The 14,082-nt window shown below is 39.4% G+C and overlaps 29 non-coding genes and 1 pseudogene across 29 annotated transcripts; all 30 read right to left on the reverse strand.

Annotated features, from left to right (window-relative positions):
- Positions 1 to 232: 232 nt before the first annotated feature.
- LOC146038811 (5S ribosomal RNA) lies at positions 233 to 351 on the reverse strand. Its single transcript, XR_014462372.1, has one exon. It is a non-coding gene; the product is annotated as a 5S ribosomal RNA (ribosomal RNA).
- A 346-nt stretch (positions 352 to 697) lies between these two features.
- Positions 698 to 816, reverse strand: LOC146038797 (5S ribosomal RNA). The gene has a single exon (XR_014462358.1). It is a non-coding gene; the product is annotated as a 5S ribosomal RNA (ribosomal RNA).
- A 346-nt stretch (positions 817 to 1,162) lies between these two features.
- On the reverse strand, positions 1,163 to 1,281 carry LOC146037970 (5S ribosomal RNA). Its single transcript, XR_014461601.1, has one exon. It is a non-coding gene; the product is annotated as a 5S ribosomal RNA (ribosomal RNA).
- A 346-nt stretch (positions 1,282 to 1,627) lies between these two features.
- LOC146040234 (5S ribosomal RNA) lies at positions 1,628 to 1,746 on the reverse strand. The gene has a single exon (XR_014463389.1). It is a non-coding gene; the product is annotated as a 5S ribosomal RNA (ribosomal RNA).
- A 345-nt stretch (positions 1,747 to 2,091) lies between these two features.
- LOC146038426 (5S ribosomal RNA) lies at positions 2,092 to 2,210 on the reverse strand. Its single transcript, XR_014462018.1, has one exon. It is a non-coding gene; the product is annotated as a 5S ribosomal RNA (ribosomal RNA).
- Positions 2,211 to 2,554: 344 nt separating this feature from the next.
- LOC146039664 (5S ribosomal RNA) lies at positions 2,555 to 2,673 on the reverse strand (annotated as a pseudogene).
- Positions 2,674 to 3,018: 345 nt separating this feature from the next.
- LOC146038169 (5S ribosomal RNA) lies at positions 3,019 to 3,137 on the reverse strand. Its single transcript, XR_014461782.1, has one exon. It is a non-coding gene; the product is annotated as a 5S ribosomal RNA (ribosomal RNA).
- A 345-nt stretch (positions 3,138 to 3,482) lies between these two features.
- LOC146038812 (5S ribosomal RNA) lies at positions 3,483 to 3,601 on the reverse strand. The gene has a single exon (XR_014462373.1). It is a non-coding gene; the product is annotated as a 5S ribosomal RNA (ribosomal RNA).
- A 346-nt stretch (positions 3,602 to 3,947) lies between these two features.
- Positions 3,948 to 4,066, reverse strand: LOC146038798 (5S ribosomal RNA). The gene has a single exon (XR_014462359.1). It is a non-coding gene; the product is annotated as a 5S ribosomal RNA (ribosomal RNA).
- Positions 4,067 to 4,412: 346 nt separating this feature from the next.
- Positions 4,413 to 4,531, reverse strand: LOC146040235 (5S ribosomal RNA). Its single transcript, XR_014463390.1, has one exon. It is a non-coding gene; the product is annotated as a 5S ribosomal RNA (ribosomal RNA).
- A 345-nt stretch (positions 4,532 to 4,876) lies between these two features.
- On the reverse strand, positions 4,877 to 4,995 carry LOC146038427 (5S ribosomal RNA). The gene has a single exon (XR_014462019.1). It is a non-coding gene; the product is annotated as a 5S ribosomal RNA (ribosomal RNA).
- Positions 4,996 to 5,340: 345 nt separating this feature from the next.
- LOC146039438 (5S ribosomal RNA) lies at positions 5,341 to 5,459 on the reverse strand. Its single transcript, XR_014462943.1, has one exon. It is a non-coding gene; the product is annotated as a 5S ribosomal RNA (ribosomal RNA).
- A 345-nt stretch (positions 5,460 to 5,804) lies between these two features.
- Positions 5,805 to 5,923, reverse strand: LOC146040237 (5S ribosomal RNA). The gene has a single exon (XR_014463392.1). It is a non-coding gene; the product is annotated as a 5S ribosomal RNA (ribosomal RNA).
- Positions 5,924 to 6,269: 346 nt separating this feature from the next.
- LOC146037971 (5S ribosomal RNA) lies at positions 6,270 to 6,388 on the reverse strand. The gene has a single exon (XR_014461602.1). It is a non-coding gene; the product is annotated as a 5S ribosomal RNA (ribosomal RNA).
- Positions 6,389 to 6,734: 346 nt separating this feature from the next.
- LOC146040238 (5S ribosomal RNA) lies at positions 6,735 to 6,853 on the reverse strand. The gene has a single exon (XR_014463393.1). It is a non-coding gene; the product is annotated as a 5S ribosomal RNA (ribosomal RNA).
- A 345-nt stretch (positions 6,854 to 7,198) lies between these two features.
- On the reverse strand, positions 7,199 to 7,317 carry LOC146038428 (5S ribosomal RNA). The gene has a single exon (XR_014462020.1). It is a non-coding gene; the product is annotated as a 5S ribosomal RNA (ribosomal RNA).
- Positions 7,318 to 7,662: 345 nt separating this feature from the next.
- On the reverse strand, positions 7,663 to 7,781 carry LOC146038316 (5S ribosomal RNA). The gene has a single exon (XR_014461918.1). It is a non-coding gene; the product is annotated as a 5S ribosomal RNA (ribosomal RNA).
- Positions 7,782 to 8,127: 346 nt separating this feature from the next.
- Positions 8,128 to 8,246, reverse strand: LOC146038429 (5S ribosomal RNA). The gene has a single exon (XR_014462021.1). It is a non-coding gene; the product is annotated as a 5S ribosomal RNA (ribosomal RNA).
- A 345-nt stretch (positions 8,247 to 8,591) lies between these two features.
- On the reverse strand, positions 8,592 to 8,710 carry LOC146038317 (5S ribosomal RNA). Its single transcript, XR_014461919.1, has one exon. It is a non-coding gene; the product is annotated as a 5S ribosomal RNA (ribosomal RNA).
- A 346-nt stretch (positions 8,711 to 9,056) lies between these two features.
- On the reverse strand, positions 9,057 to 9,175 carry LOC146040239 (5S ribosomal RNA). Its single transcript, XR_014463394.1, has one exon. It is a non-coding gene; the product is annotated as a 5S ribosomal RNA (ribosomal RNA).
- Positions 9,176 to 9,520: 345 nt separating this feature from the next.
- On the reverse strand, positions 9,521 to 9,639 carry LOC146038967 (5S ribosomal RNA). Its single transcript, XR_014462514.1, has one exon. It is a non-coding gene; the product is annotated as a 5S ribosomal RNA (ribosomal RNA).
- Positions 9,640 to 9,984: 345 nt separating this feature from the next.
- Positions 9,985 to 10,103, reverse strand: LOC146040241 (5S ribosomal RNA). Its single transcript, XR_014463395.1, has one exon. It is a non-coding gene; the product is annotated as a 5S ribosomal RNA (ribosomal RNA).
- Positions 10,104 to 10,449: 346 nt separating this feature from the next.
- On the reverse strand, positions 10,450 to 10,568 carry LOC146037972 (5S ribosomal RNA). The gene has a single exon (XR_014461603.1). It is a non-coding gene; the product is annotated as a 5S ribosomal RNA (ribosomal RNA).
- Positions 10,569 to 10,914: 346 nt separating this feature from the next.
- On the reverse strand, positions 10,915 to 11,033 carry LOC146038822 (5S ribosomal RNA). Its single transcript, XR_014462382.1, has one exon. It is a non-coding gene; the product is annotated as a 5S ribosomal RNA (ribosomal RNA).
- A 345-nt stretch (positions 11,034 to 11,378) lies between these two features.
- Positions 11,379 to 11,497, reverse strand: LOC146038769 (5S ribosomal RNA). The gene has a single exon (XR_014462333.1). It is a non-coding gene; the product is annotated as a 5S ribosomal RNA (ribosomal RNA).
- Positions 11,498 to 11,842: 345 nt separating this feature from the next.
- Positions 11,843 to 11,961, reverse strand: LOC146040242 (5S ribosomal RNA). The gene has a single exon (XR_014463396.1). It is a non-coding gene; the product is annotated as a 5S ribosomal RNA (ribosomal RNA).
- A 346-nt stretch (positions 11,962 to 12,307) lies between these two features.
- Positions 12,308 to 12,426, reverse strand: LOC146040244 (5S ribosomal RNA). The gene has a single exon (XR_014463398.1). It is a non-coding gene; the product is annotated as a 5S ribosomal RNA (ribosomal RNA).
- Positions 12,427 to 12,771: 345 nt separating this feature from the next.
- On the reverse strand, positions 12,772 to 12,890 carry LOC146038672 (5S ribosomal RNA). Its single transcript, XR_014462244.1, has one exon. It is a non-coding gene; the product is annotated as a 5S ribosomal RNA (ribosomal RNA).
- A 345-nt stretch (positions 12,891 to 13,235) lies between these two features.
- Positions 13,236 to 13,354, reverse strand: LOC146038799 (5S ribosomal RNA). Its single transcript, XR_014462360.1, has one exon. It is a non-coding gene; the product is annotated as a 5S ribosomal RNA (ribosomal RNA).
- Positions 13,355 to 13,699: 345 nt separating this feature from the next.
- LOC146038413 (5S ribosomal RNA) lies at positions 13,700 to 13,818 on the reverse strand. The gene has a single exon (XR_014462006.1). It is a non-coding gene; the product is annotated as a 5S ribosomal RNA (ribosomal RNA).
- Positions 13,819 to 14,082: the final 264 nt, after the last annotated feature.

Below are 14,082 nucleotides of genomic sequence, written 5' to 3' on the forward strand. Positions count from 1 at the left end.
GACCTACAGGACATGATATTAGCAGGTGGTCTCAAATTAAACTACTTAAGAGGCTCAACACTGTTTAGCTGCCAAACGCAGTTGGAATTGGGCCTAAACAGTGTGGTAAGTTTTTAGGTGATGGCTATTGTGTCTGTTTGACCTTTTCCAAATGTCTGTACTGTCAATAAAGAGAAAAAAGTTTCCAATTTAAAAAGCTAGAGAATATAAACAATTTGCCAGTAATGGGAAAAACCTACAGCACCTGGTGTTCCCATGTGGTCTCCCACCCAAGTACTAACCAGGCCCAACACTGCTTAGCTTCCAAGATCAGACGAGATTGGGCGTATCCAATGTGGTATGCCTGTAGATGAGATATTGGCACTTTTTTGCCCTCTTCTACTTCTATAATCAGGTAAGCGAATAAAAAAGTTTCCTAACTGTATTGCCTTACTGAAAAAAATCATGTGTTGGTAATGTAAAAAGACCTACAGGACATGATATTAGCAGGTGGTCTCAAATTAAACTACTAAAGAGGCTCAACACTGTTTAGCTCCCAAAAGCAGTTAGAATTGGGCCTAAACAGTGTGGTAAGTTTTTAGGTGATGGCTATTGTGTCTGTTTGACCTGTCCCAAATGTCTGTATTGGCAATAAAAAATAAAAAGTTTCCAATTTAAATAGCAAGAGAATAAAAACAATTTGCCATTAATGGGAAAAAACCTACAGCACCTGGTGTTCCCATGTGGTCTCCCACCCAAGTACTAACCAGGCCCAACACTGCTTAGCTTCCAAGATCAGACGAGATTGGGCGTATCCAATGTTGTATGGCTGTAGGTGGAATACTGGCACTTTTTTGCCCTCTTCTACTTCTATAACTAGGTAAGCTAATAAAAAAGTTTCCTAACTGTATTGCCTTACTGAAAAAAATCATGTGTTGGTAATGTAAAAAGACCTACAGGACATGATATTAGCAGGTGGTCTCAAATTAAACTACTAAAGAGGCTCAACACTGTTTAGCTCCCAAAAGCAGTTGGAATTGGGCCTAAACAGTGTGGTAAGTTTTTAGGTGATGGCTATTGTGTCTGTTTGACCTGTCCCAAATGTCTGTATTGGCAATAAAAAATAAAAAGTTTCCAATTTAAATAGCAAGAGAATAAAAACAATTTGCCATTAATGGCACAAAACCTACAGCACCTGGTGTTCCCATGTGGTCTCCCACCCAAGTACTAAACAGGCCCAACACTGCTTAGCTTCCAAGATCAGACGAGATTGGGCGTATCCAATGTGGTATGGCTGTAGGTGGGATACTGGCACTTTTTTGCCCTCTTCTACTTCTATAACCAGGTAAGCGAATAAAAAAGTTTCCTAACTGTATTGCCTTACTGAAAAAAATCATGTGTTGGTAATGTAAAAAGACCTACAGGACATGATATTAGCAGGTGGTCTCAAATTAAACTACTAAAGAGGCTCAACACTGTTTAGCTCCCAAAAGCAGTTGGAATTGGGCCTAAACAGTGTGGTAAGTTTTAAGGTGATGGCTATTGTGTCTGTTTGACCTGTCCCAAATGTCTGTATTGGCAATAAAAAATAAAAAGTTTCCAATTTAAATAGCAAGAGAATAAAAACAATTTGCCATTAATGGGTAAAAACCTACAGCACCTGGTGTTCCCATGTGGTCTCCCACCCAAGTACTAACCAGGCCCAACACTGCTTAGCTTCCAAGATCAGACGAGATTGGGCGTATCCAATGTGGTATGGCTGTAGGTGGGATACTCGCACTTTTTTGCCCTCTTCTACTTCTATAACCAGGTAAGCTAATAAAAAAGTTTCCTAACTGTATTGCCTTACTGAAAAAAATCATGTGTTGGTAATGTAAAGAGACCTACAGGACATGATATTAGCAGGTGGTCTCAAATTAAACTACTAAAGAGGCTCAACACTGTTTAGCTGCCAAAAGCAGTTGGAATTGGGCCTAAACAGTGTGGTAAGTTTTTAGGTGATGGCTATTGTGTCTGTTTGACCTCTTCCAAATGTCTGTATTGGCAATAAAAATAAAAAGTTTCCAATTTAAATAGCAAGAGAATAAAAACAATTTGCCATTAATGGGAAAAAACCTACAGCACCTGGTGTTCCCATGTGGTCTCCCACCCAAGTACTAACCAGGCCCAACACTGCTTAGCTTCCAAGATCAGACGAGATTGGGCGTATCCAATGTGGTATGGCTGTACGTGAGATACCGGCACTTTTTTGCCCTCTTCTACTTCTATAACCAGGTAAGCTAATAAAAAAGTTTCCTAACTGTATTGCCTTACTGAAAAAAATCATGTGTTGGTAATGTAAAAAGACCTACAGGACATGATATTAGCATGTGGTCTCAAATTAAACTACTAAAGAGGCTCAACACTGTTTAGCTGCCAAAAGCAGTTGGAATTGGGCCTAAACAGTGTGGTAAGTTTTTAGGTGATGGCTATTGTGTCTGTTTGACCTCTTCCAAATGTCTGTACTGTCAATATGAGAAAAAAGTTTCCAATTTAAAAAGCTAGAGAATATAAACAATTTGCCAGTAATGGGAAAAACCTAGAGCACATGGTGTTCCCATTTGGTCTCCCACCCAAGTACTAATCAGGCCCAACACTGCTTAGCTTCCAAGATCAGACGAGATTGGGCGTATCCAATGTGGTATGGCTGTAGGTGAGTTACAGGCACTTTTTTGCCATCTTCTACTTCTATAACCAGGTAAGCTAATAAAAAAGTTTCCTAACTATATTGGCTTACTGAAAAAAATCATGTGTTGGTAATGTAAAAAGACCTACAGGACATGATATTAGCAGGTGGTCTCAAATTAAACTACTAAAGAGGCTCAACACTGTTTAGCTCCCAAAAGCAGTTGGAATTGGGCCTAAACAGTGTGGTAAGTTTTTAGGTGATGGCTATTGTGTCTGTTTGACCTGTCCCAAATGTCTGTATTGGCAATAAAAATAAAAAGTTTCCAATTTAAATAGCAAGAGAATAAAAACAATTTGCCATTAATGGGAAAAAACCTACAGCACCTGGTGTTCCCATGTGGTCTCCCACCCAAGTACTAACCAGGCCCAACACTGCTTAGCTTCCAAGATCAGACGAGATTGGGCGTATCCAATGTGGTATGGCTGTAGTTGAGATACCGGCACTTTTTTGCCCTCTTCTACTTCTATAACCAGGTAAGCTAATAAAAAAGTTTCCTAACTGTATTGCCTTACTGAAAAAAATCATGTGTTGGTAATGTAAAAAGACCTACAGGACATGATATTAGCAGGTGGTCTCAAATTAAACTACTAAAGAGGCTCAACACTGTTTAGCTCCCAAAAGCAGTTGGAATTGGGCCTAAACAGTGTGGTAAGTTTTTAGGTGATGGCTATTGTGTCTGTTTGACCTGTCCCAAATGTCTGTATTGGCAATAAAAATAAAAAGTTTCCAATTTAAATAGCAAGAGAATAAAAACAATTTGCCATTAATGGGAAAAAACCTACAGCACCTGGTGTTCCCATGTGGTCTCCCACCCAAGTACTAACCAGGCCCAACACTGCTTAGCTTCCAAGATCAGACGAGATTGGGCGTATCCAATGTGGTATGCCTGTAGATGAGATATTGGCACTTTTTTTCCCTCTTCTACTTCTATAACCAGGTAAGCGAATAAAAAAGTTTCCTAACTGTATTGCCTTACTGAAAAAAATCATGTGTTGGTAATGTAAAAAGACCTACAGGACATGATATTAGCAGGTGGTCTCAAATTAAACTACTAAAGAGGCTCAACACTGTTTAGCTCCCAAAAGCAGTTAGAATTGGGCCTAAACAGTGTGGTAAGTTTTTAGGTGATGGCTATTGTGTCTGTTTGACCTGTCCCAAATGTCTGTATTGGCAATAAAAAATAAAAAGTTTCCAATTTAAATAGCAAGAGAATAAAAACAATTTGCCATTAATGGGAAAAAACCTACAGCACCTGGTGTTCCCATGTGGTCTCCCACCCAAGTACTAACCAGGCCCAACACTGCTTAGCTTCCAAGATCAGACGAGATTGGGCGTATCCAATGTTGTATGGCTGTAGGTGGAATACTGGCACTTTTTTGCCCTCTTCTACTTCTATAACCAGGTAAGCTAATAAAAAAGTTTCCTAACTGTATTGCCTTACTGAAAAAAATCATGTGTTGGTAATGTAAAAAGACCTACAGGACATGATATTAGCAGGTGGTCTCAAATTAAACTACTAAAGAGGCTCAACACTGTTTAGCTCCCAAAAGCAGTTGGAATTGGGCCTAAACAGTGTGGTAAGTTTTTAGGTGATGGCTATTGTGTCTGTTTGACCTGTCCCAAATGTCTGTATTGGCAATAAAAAATAAAAAGTTTCCAATTTAAATAGCAAGAGAATAAAAACAATTTGCCATTAATGGGAAAAAACCTACAGCACCTGGTGTTCCCATGTGGTCTCCCACCCAAGTACTAACCAGGCCCAACACTGCTTAGCTTCCAAGATCAGACGAGATTGGGCGTATCCAATGTGGTATGGCTGTAGGTGGGATAGTGGCACTTTTTTGCCCTCTTCTACTTCTATAACCAGGTAAGCTAATAAAAAAGTTTCCTAACTGTATTGCCTTACTGAAAAAAATCATGTGTTGGTAATGTAAAAAGACCTACAGGACATGATATTAGCAGGTGGTCTCAAATTAAACTACTAAAGAGGCTCAACACTGTTTAGCTGCCAAAAGCAGTTGGAATTGGGCCTAAACAGTGTGGTAAGTTTTTAGGTGATGGCTATTGTGTCTGTTTGACCTGTCCCAAATGTCTGTATTGGCAATAAAAATAAAAAGTTTCCAATTTAAATAGCAAGAGAATAAAAACAATTTGCCATTAATGGGAAAAAACCTACAGCACCTGGTGTTCCCATGTGGTCTCCCACCCAAGTACTAACCAGGCCCAACACTGCTTAGCTTCCAAGATCAGACGAGATTGGGCGTATCCAATGTGGTATGGCTGTACGTGAGATACCGGCACTTTTTTGCCCTCTTCTACTTCTATAACCAGGAAAGCTAATAAAAAAGTTTCCTAACTGTATTGCCTTACTGAAAAAAATCATGTGTTGGTAATGTAAAAAGATCTACAGGACATGATATTAGCAGGTGGTCTCAAATTAAACTACTTAAGAGGCTCAACACTGTTTAGCTGCCAAAAGCAGTTGGAATTGGGCCTAAACAGTGTGGTAAGTTTTTAGGTGATGGCTATTGTGTCTGTTTGACCTCTTCCAAATGTCTGTACTGTCAATAAAGAGAAAAAAGTTTCCAATTTAAAAAGCTAGAGAATATAAACAATTTGCCAGTAATGGGAAAAACCTACAGCACCTGGTGTTCCCATGTGGTCTCCCACCCAAGCACTAACCAGGCCCAACACTGCTTAGCTTCCAAGATCAGACGAGATTGGGCGTATCCAATGTTGTATGGCTGTAGGTGGAATACTGGCACTTTTTTGCCCTCTTCTACTTCTATAACCAGGTAAGCTAATAAAAAAGTTTCCTAACTATATTGCCTTACTGAAAAAAATCATGTGTTGGTAATGTAAAAAGACCTACAGGACATGATATTAGCAGGTGGTCTCAAATTAAACTACTAAAGAGGCTCAACACTGTTTAGCTGCCAAAAGCAGTTGGAATTGGGCCTAAACAGTGTGGTAAGTTTTTAGGTGATGGCTATTGTGTCTGTTTGACCTGTCCCAAATGTCTGTACTGTCAATAAAGAGAAAAAAGTTTCCAATTTAAAAAGCTAGAGAATAAAAACAATTTGACAGTAATGGGAAAAACCTACAGCACCTGGTGTTCCCATGTGGTCTCCCACCCAAGTACTAACCAGGCCCAACACTGCTTAGCTTCCAAGATCAGACGAGATTGGGCGTATCCAATGTGGTATGGCTGTAGGTGAGATACAGGCACTTTTTTGCCCTCTTCTACTTCTATAACCAGGTAAGCTAATAAAAAAGTTTCCTAACTATATTGGCTTACTGAAAAAAATCATGTGTTGGTAATGTAAAAAGACCTACAGGACATGATATTAGCAGGTGGTCTCAAATTAAACTACTAAAGAGGCTCAACACTGTTTAGCTCCCAAAAGCAGTTGGAATTGGGCCTAAACAGTGTGGTAAGTTTTTAGGTGATGGCTATTGTGTCTGTTTGACCTGTCCCAAATGTCTGTATTGGCAATAAAAAATAAAAAGTTTTCAATTTAAATAGCAAGAGAATAAAAACAATTTGCCATTAATGGCAAAAAACCTACAGCACCTGGTGTTCCCATGTGGTCTCCCACCCAAGTACTAAACAGGCCCAACACTGCTTAGCTTCCAAGATCAGACGAGATTGGGCGTATCCAATGTGGTATGGCTGTAGGTGAGATACTGGCACTTTTTTGCCCTCTTCTACTTCTATAACCAGGTAAGCGAATAAAAAAGTTTCCTAACTGTATTGCCTTACTGAAAAAAATCATGTGTTGGTAATGTAAAAAGACCTACAGGACATGATATTAGCAGGTGGTCTCAAATTAAACTACTAAAGAGGCTCAACACTGTTTAGCTCCCAAAAGCAGTTGGAATTGGGCCTAAACAGTGTGGTAAGTTTTTAGGTGATGGCTATTGTGTCTGTTTGACCTGTCCTAAATGTCTGTATTGGCAATAAAAAATAAAAAGTTTCCAATTTAAATAGCAAGATAATAAAAACAATTTGCCATTAATGGGAAATAACCTACAGCACCTGGTGTTCCCATGTGGTCTCCCACCCAAGTACTAACCAGGCCCAACACTGCTTAGCTTCCAAGATCAGACGAGATTGGGCGTATCCAATGTGGTATGGCTGTAGGTGGGATACTGGCACTTTTTTGCCCTCTTCTACTTCTATAACCAGGTAAGCTAATAAAAAAGTTTCCTAACTGTATTGCCTTACTGAAAAAAATCATGTGTTGGTAATGTAAAAAGACCTACAGGACATGATATTAGCAGGTGGTCTCAAATTAAACTACTAAAGAGGCTCAACACTGTTTAGCTGCCAAAAGCAGTTGGAATTGGGCCTAAACAGTGTGGTAAGTTTTTAGGTGATGGCTATTGTGTCTGTTTGACCTGTCCCAAATGTCTGTATTGGCAATAAAAATAAAAAGTTTCCAATTTAAATAGCAAGAGAATAAAAACAATTTGCCATTAATGGGAAAAAACCTACAGCACCTGGTGTTCCCATGTGGTCTCCCACCCAAGTACTAACCAGGCCCAACACTGCTTAGCTTCCAAGATCAGACGAGATTGGGCGTATCCAATGTGGTATGGCTGTACGTGAGATACCGGCACTTTTTTGCCCTCTTCTACTTCTATAACCAGGAAAGCTAATAAAAAAGTTTCCTAACTGTATTGCCTTACTGAAAAAAATCATGTGTTGGTAATGTAAAAAGATCTACAGGACATGATATTAGCAGGTGGTCTCAAATTAAACTACTAAAGAGGCTCAACACTGTTTAGCTGCCAAAAGCAGTTGGAATTGGGCCTAAACAGTGTGGTAAGTTTTTAGGTGATGGCTATTGTGTCTGTTTGACCTGTCCCAAATGTCTGTACTGTCAATAAAGAGAAAAAAGTTTCCAATTTAAAAAGCTAGAGAATAAAAACAATTTGCCAGTAATGGGAAAAACCTACAGCACCTGGTGTTCCCATGTGGTCTCCCACACAAGTACTAACCAGGCCCAACACTGCTTAGCTTCCAAGATCAAACGAGATTGGGCGTATCCAATGTGGTATGGCTGTAGGTGAGATACAGGCACTTTTTTGCCCTCTTCTACTTCTATAACCAGGTAAGCTAATAAAAAAGTTTCCTAACTGTATTGCCTTACTGAAAAAAATCATGTGTTGGTAATGTAAAAAGACCTACAGGACATGATATTAGCAGGTGGTCTCAAATTAAACTACTAAAGAGGCTCAACACTGTTTAGCTCCCAAAAGCAGTTGGAATTGGGCCTAAACAGTGTGGTAAGTTTTTAGGTGATGGCTATTGTGTCTGTTTGACCTGTCCCAAATGTCTGTATTGGCAATAAAAAATAAAAAGTTTCCAATTTAAATAGCAAGAGAATAAAAACAATTTGCCATTAATGGGAAAAAACCTACAGCACCTGGTGTTCCCATGTGGTCTCCCACCCAAGTACTAACCAGGCCCAACACTGCTTAGCTTCCAAGATCAGACGAGATTGGGCGTATCCAATGTGGTATGGCTGTACGTGAGATACCGGCACTTTTTTGCCCTCTTCTACTTCTATAACCAGGAAAGCTAATAAAAAAGTTTCCTAACTGTATTGCCTTACTGAAAAAAATCATGTGTTGGTAATGTAAAAAGATCTACAGGACATGATATTAGCAGGTGGTCTCAAATTAAACTACTAAAGAGGCTCAACACTGTTTAGCTGCCAAAAGCAGTTGGAATTGGGCCTAAACAGTGTGGTAAGTTTTTAGGTGATGGCTATTGTGTCTGTTTGACCTGTCCCAAATGTCTGTACTGTCAATAAAGAGAAAAAAGTTTCCAATTTAAAAAGCTAGAGAATAAAAACAATTTGCCAGTAATGGGAAAAACCTACAGCACCTGGTGTTCCCATGTGGTCTCCCACACAAGTACTAACCAGGCCCAACACTGCTTAGCTTCCAAGATCAAACGAGATTGGGCGTATCCAATGTGGTATGGCTGTAGGTGAGATACAGGCACTTTTTTGCCCTCTTCTACTTCTATAACCAGGTAAGCTAATAAAAAAGTTTCCTAACTGTATTGCCTTACTGAAAAAAATCATGTGTTGGTAATGTAAAAAGACCTACAGGACATGATATTAGCAGGTGGTCTCAAATTAAACTACTAAAGAGGCTCAACACTGTTTAGCTCCCAAAAGCAGTTGGAATTGGGCCTAAACAGTGTGGTAAGTTTTTAGGTGATGGCTATTGTGTCTGTTTGACCTGTCCCAAATGTCTGTATTGGCAATAAAAAATAAAAAGTTTCCAATTTAAATAGCAAGAGAATAAAAACAATTTGCCATTAATGGGAAAAAACCTACAGCACCTGGTGTTCCCATGTGGTCTCCCACCCAAGTACTAACCAGGCCCAACACTGCTTAGCTTCCAAGATCAGACGAGATTGGGCGTATCCAATGTGGTATGGCTGTAGGTGGGATAGTGGCACTTTTTTGCCCTCTTCTACTTCTATAACCAGGTAAGCTAATAAAAAAGTTTCCTAACTGTATTGCCTTACTGAAAAAAATCATGTGTTGGTAATGTAAAAAGACCTACAGGACATGATATTAGCAGGTGGTCTCAAATTAAACTACTAAAGAGGCTCAACACTGTTTAGCTGCCAAAAGCAGTTGGAATTGGGCCTAAACAGTGTGGTAAGTTTTTAGGTGATGGCTATTGTGTCTGTTTGACCTGTCCCAAATGTCTGTATTGGCAATAAAAATAAAAAGTTTCCAATTTAAATAGCAAGAGAATAAAAACAATTTGCCATTAATGGGAAAAAACCTACAGCACCTGGTGTTCCCATGTGGTCTCCCACCCAAGTACTAACCAGGCCCAACACTGCTTAGCTTCCAAGATCAGACGAGATTGGGCGTATCCAATGTAGTATGGCTGTACGTGAGATACCGGCACTTTTTTGCCCTCTTCTACTTCTATAACCAGGAAAGCTAATAAAAAAGTTTCCTAACTGTATTGCCTTACTGAAAAAAATCATGTGTTGGTAATGTAAAAAGATCTACAGGACATGATATTAGCAGGTGGTCTCAAATTAAACTACTTAAGAGGCTCAACACTGTTTAGCTGCCAAAAGCAGTTGGAATTGGGCCTAAACAGTGTGGTAAGTTTTTAGGTGATGGCTATTGTGTCTGTTTGACCTCTTCCAAATGTCTGTACTGTCAATAAAGAGAAAAAAGTTTCCAATTTAAAAAGCTAGAGAATAAAAACAATTTGACAGTAATGGGAAAAACCTACAGCACCTGGTGTTCCCATGTGGTCTCCCACCCAAGTACTAACCAGGCCCAACACTGCTTAGCTTCCAAGATCAGACGAGATTGGGCGTATCCAATGTGGTATGGCTGTAGGTGAGATACAGGCACTTTTTTGCCCTCTTCTACTTCTATAACCAGGTAAGCTAATAAAAAAGTTTCCTAACTATATTGGCTTACTGAAAAAAATCATGTGTTGGTAATGTAAAAAGACCTACAGGACATGATATTAGCAGGTGGTCTCAAATTAAACTACTAAAGAGGCTCAACACTGTTTAGCTCCCAAAAGCAGTTGGAATTGGGCCTAAACAGTGTGGTAAGTTTTTAGGTGATGGCTATTGTGTCTGTTTGACCTGTCCCAAATGTCTGTATTGGCAATAAAAAATAAAAAGTTTTCAATTTAAATAGCAAGAGAATAAAAACAATTTGCCATTAATGGCAAAAAACCTACAGCACCTGGTGTTCCCATGTGGTCTCCCACCCAAGTACTAAACAGGCCCAACACTGCTTAGCTTCCAAGATCAGACGAGATTGGGCGTATCCAATGTGGTATGGCTGTAGGTGAGATACTGGCACTTTTTTGCCCTCTTCTACTTCTATAACCAGGTAAGCGAATAAAAAAGTTTCCTAACTGTATTGCCTTACTGAAAAAAATCATGTGTTGGTAATGTAAAAAGACCTACAGGACATGATATTAGCAGGTGGTCTCAAATTAAACTACTAAAGAGGCTCAACACTGTTTAGCTCCCAAAAGCAGTTGGAATTGGGCCTAAACAGTGTGGTAAGTTTTTAGGTGATGGCTATTGTGCCTGTTTGACCTGTCCTAAATGTCTGTATTGGCAATAAAAAATAAAAAGTTTCCAATTTAAATAGCAAGATAATAAAAACAATTTGCCATTAATGGGAAATAACCTACAGCAACTGGTGTTCCCATGTGGTCTCCCACCCAAGTACTAACCAGGCCCAACACTGCTTAGCTTCCAAGATCAGACGAGATTGGGCGTATCCAATGTGGTATGGCTGTAGGTGGGATACTGGCACTTTTTTGCCCTCTTCTACTTCTATAACCAGGTAAGCTAATAAAAAAGTTTCCTAACTGTATTGCCTTACTGAAAAAAATCATGTGTTGGTAATGTAAAAAGACCTACAGGACATGATATTAGCAGGTGGTCTCAAATTAAACTACTAAAGAGGCTCAACACTGTTTAGCTGCCAAAAGCAGTTGGAATTGGGCCTAAACAGTGTGGTAAGTTTTTAGGTGATGGCTATTGTGTCTGTTTGACCTGTCCCAAATGTCTGTATTGGCAATAAAAATAAAAAGTTTCCAATTTAAATAGCAAGAGAATAAAAACAATTTGCCATTAATGGGAAAACACCTACAGCACCTGGTGTTCCCATGTGGTCTCCCACCCAAGTACTAACCAGGCCCAACACTGCTTAGCTTCCAAGATCAGACGAGATTGGGCGTATCCAATGTGGTATGGCTGTACGTGAGATACCGGCACTTTTTTGCCCTCTTCTACTTCTATAACCAGGAAAGCTAATAAAAAAGTTTCCTAACTGTATTGCCTTACTGAAAAAAATCATGTGTTGGTAATGTAAAAAGATCTACAGGACATGATATTAGCAGGTGGTCTCAAATTAAACTACTAAAGAGGCTCAACACTGTTTAGCTGCCAAAAGCAGTTGGAATTGGGCCTAAACAGTGTGGTAAGTTTTTAGGTGATGGCTATTGTGTCTGTTTGACCTGTCCCAAATGTCTGTACTGTCAATAAAGAGAAAAAAGTTTCCAATTTAAAAAGCTAGAGAATAAAAACAATTTGCCAGTAATGGGAAAAACCTACAGCACCTGGTGTTCCCATGTGGTCTCCCACCCAAGTACTAACCAGGCCCAACACTGCTTAGCTTCCAAGATCAGACGAGATTGGGCGTATCCAATGTGGTATGGCTGTAGGTGAGATACAGGCACTTTTTTGCCCTCTTCTACTTCTATAACCAGGTAAGCTAATAAAAAAGTTTCCTAACTGTATTGCCTTACTGAAAAAAATCATGTGTTGGTAATGTAAAAAGACCTACAGGACATGATATTAGCAGGTGGTCTCAAATTAAACTACTAAAGAGGCTCAACACTGTTTAGCTCCCAAAAGCAGTTGGAATTGGGCCTAAACAGTGTGGTAAGTTTTTAGGTGATGGCTATTGTGTCTGTTTGACCTGTCCCAAATGTCTGTATTGGCAATAAAAAATAAAAAGTTTCCAATTTAAATAGCAAGAGAATAAAAACAATTTGCCATTAATGGGAAAAAACCTACAGCACCTGGTGTTCCCATGTGGTCTCCCACCCAAGTACTAACCAGGCCCAACACTGCTTAGCTTCCAAGATCAGACGAGATTGGGCGTATCCAATGTGGTATGGCTGTAGGTGGGATAGTGGCACTTTTTTGCCCTCTTCTACTTCTATAACCAGGTAAGCTAATAAAAAAGTTTCCTAACTGTATTGCCTTACTGAAAAAAATCATGTGTTGGTAATGTAAAAAGACCTACAGGACATGATATTAGCAGGTGGTCTCAAATTAAACTACTAAAGAGGCTCAACACTGTTTAGCTGCCAAAAGCAGTTGGAATTGGGCCTAAACAGTGTGGTAAGTTTTTAGGTGATGGCTATTGTGTCTGTTTGACCTGTCCCAAATGTCTGTATTGGCAATAAAAATAAAAAGTTTCCAATTTAAATAGCAAGAGAATAAAAACAATTTGCCATTAATGGGAAAAAACCTACAGCACCTGGTGTTCCCATGTGGTCTCCCACCCAAGTACTAACCAGGCCCAACACTGCTTAGCTTCCAAGATCAGACGAGATTGGGCGTATCCAATGTGGTATGACTGTACGTGAGATACAGGCACTTTTTTGCCCTCTTCTACTTCTATAACCAGGAAAGCTAATAAAAAAGTTTCCTAACTGTATTGCCTTACTGAAAAAAATCATGTGTTGGTAATGTAAAAAGATCTACAGGACATGATATTAGCAGGTGGTCTCAAATTAAACTACTTAAGAGGCTCAACACTGTTTAGCTGCCAAAAGCAGTTGGAATTGGGCCTAAACAGTGTGGTAAGTTTTTAGGTGATGGCTATTGTGTCTGTTTGACCTCTTCCAAATGTCTGTACTGTCAATAAAGAGAAAAAAGTTTCCAATTTAAAAAGCTAGAGAATATAAACAATTTGCCAGTAATGGGAAAAACCTACAGCACCTGGTGTTCCCATGTGGTCTCCCACCCAAGTACTAACCAGGCCCAACACTGCTTAGCTTCCAAGATCAGACGAGATTGGGCGTATCCAATGTTGTATGGCTGTAGGTGGAATACTGGCACTTTTTTGCCCTCTTCTACTTCTATAACCAGGTAAGCTAATAAAAAAGTTTCCTAACTATATTGCCTTACTGAAAAAAATCATGTGTTGGTAATGTAAAAAGACCTACAGGACATGATATTAGCAGGTGGTCTCAAATTAAACTACTAAAGAGGCTCAACACTGTTTAGCTGCCAAAAGCAGTTGGAATTGGGCCTAAACAGTGTGGTAAGTTTTTAGGTGATGGCTATTGTGTCTGTTTGACCTGTCCCAAATGTCTGTACTGTCAATAAAGAGAAAAAAGTTTCCAATTTAAAAAGCTAGAGAATAAAAACAATTTGCCAGTAATGGGAAAAACCTACAGCACCTGGTGTTCCCATGTGGTCTCCTACCCAAGTACTAACCAGGCCCAACACTGCTTAGCTTCCAAGATCAGACGAGATTGGGCGTATCCAATGTGGTATGGCTGTAGGTGAGATACAGGCACTTTTTTGCCCTCTTCTACTTCTATAACCAGGTAAGCTAATAAAAAAGTTTCCTAACTATATTGGCTTACTGAAAAAAATCATGTGTTGGTAATGTAAAAAGACCTACAGGACATGATATTAGCAGGTGGTCTCAAATTAAACTACTAAAGAGGCTCAACACTGTTTAGCTCCCAAAAGCAGTTGGAATTGGGCCTAAACAGTGTGGTAAGTTTTTAGGTGATGGCTATTGTGTCTGTTTGACCTGTCCCAA

The sequence above is a fragment of the Crinia signifera genome, chromosome 9, assembly GCF_055691185.1.
Source record: "Crinia signifera chromosome 9, ASM5569118v1, whole genome shotgun sequence".
Classification (NCBI taxonomy): Eukaryota; Metazoa; Chordata; class Amphibia; order Anura; family Myobatrachidae; genus Crinia; species Crinia signifera.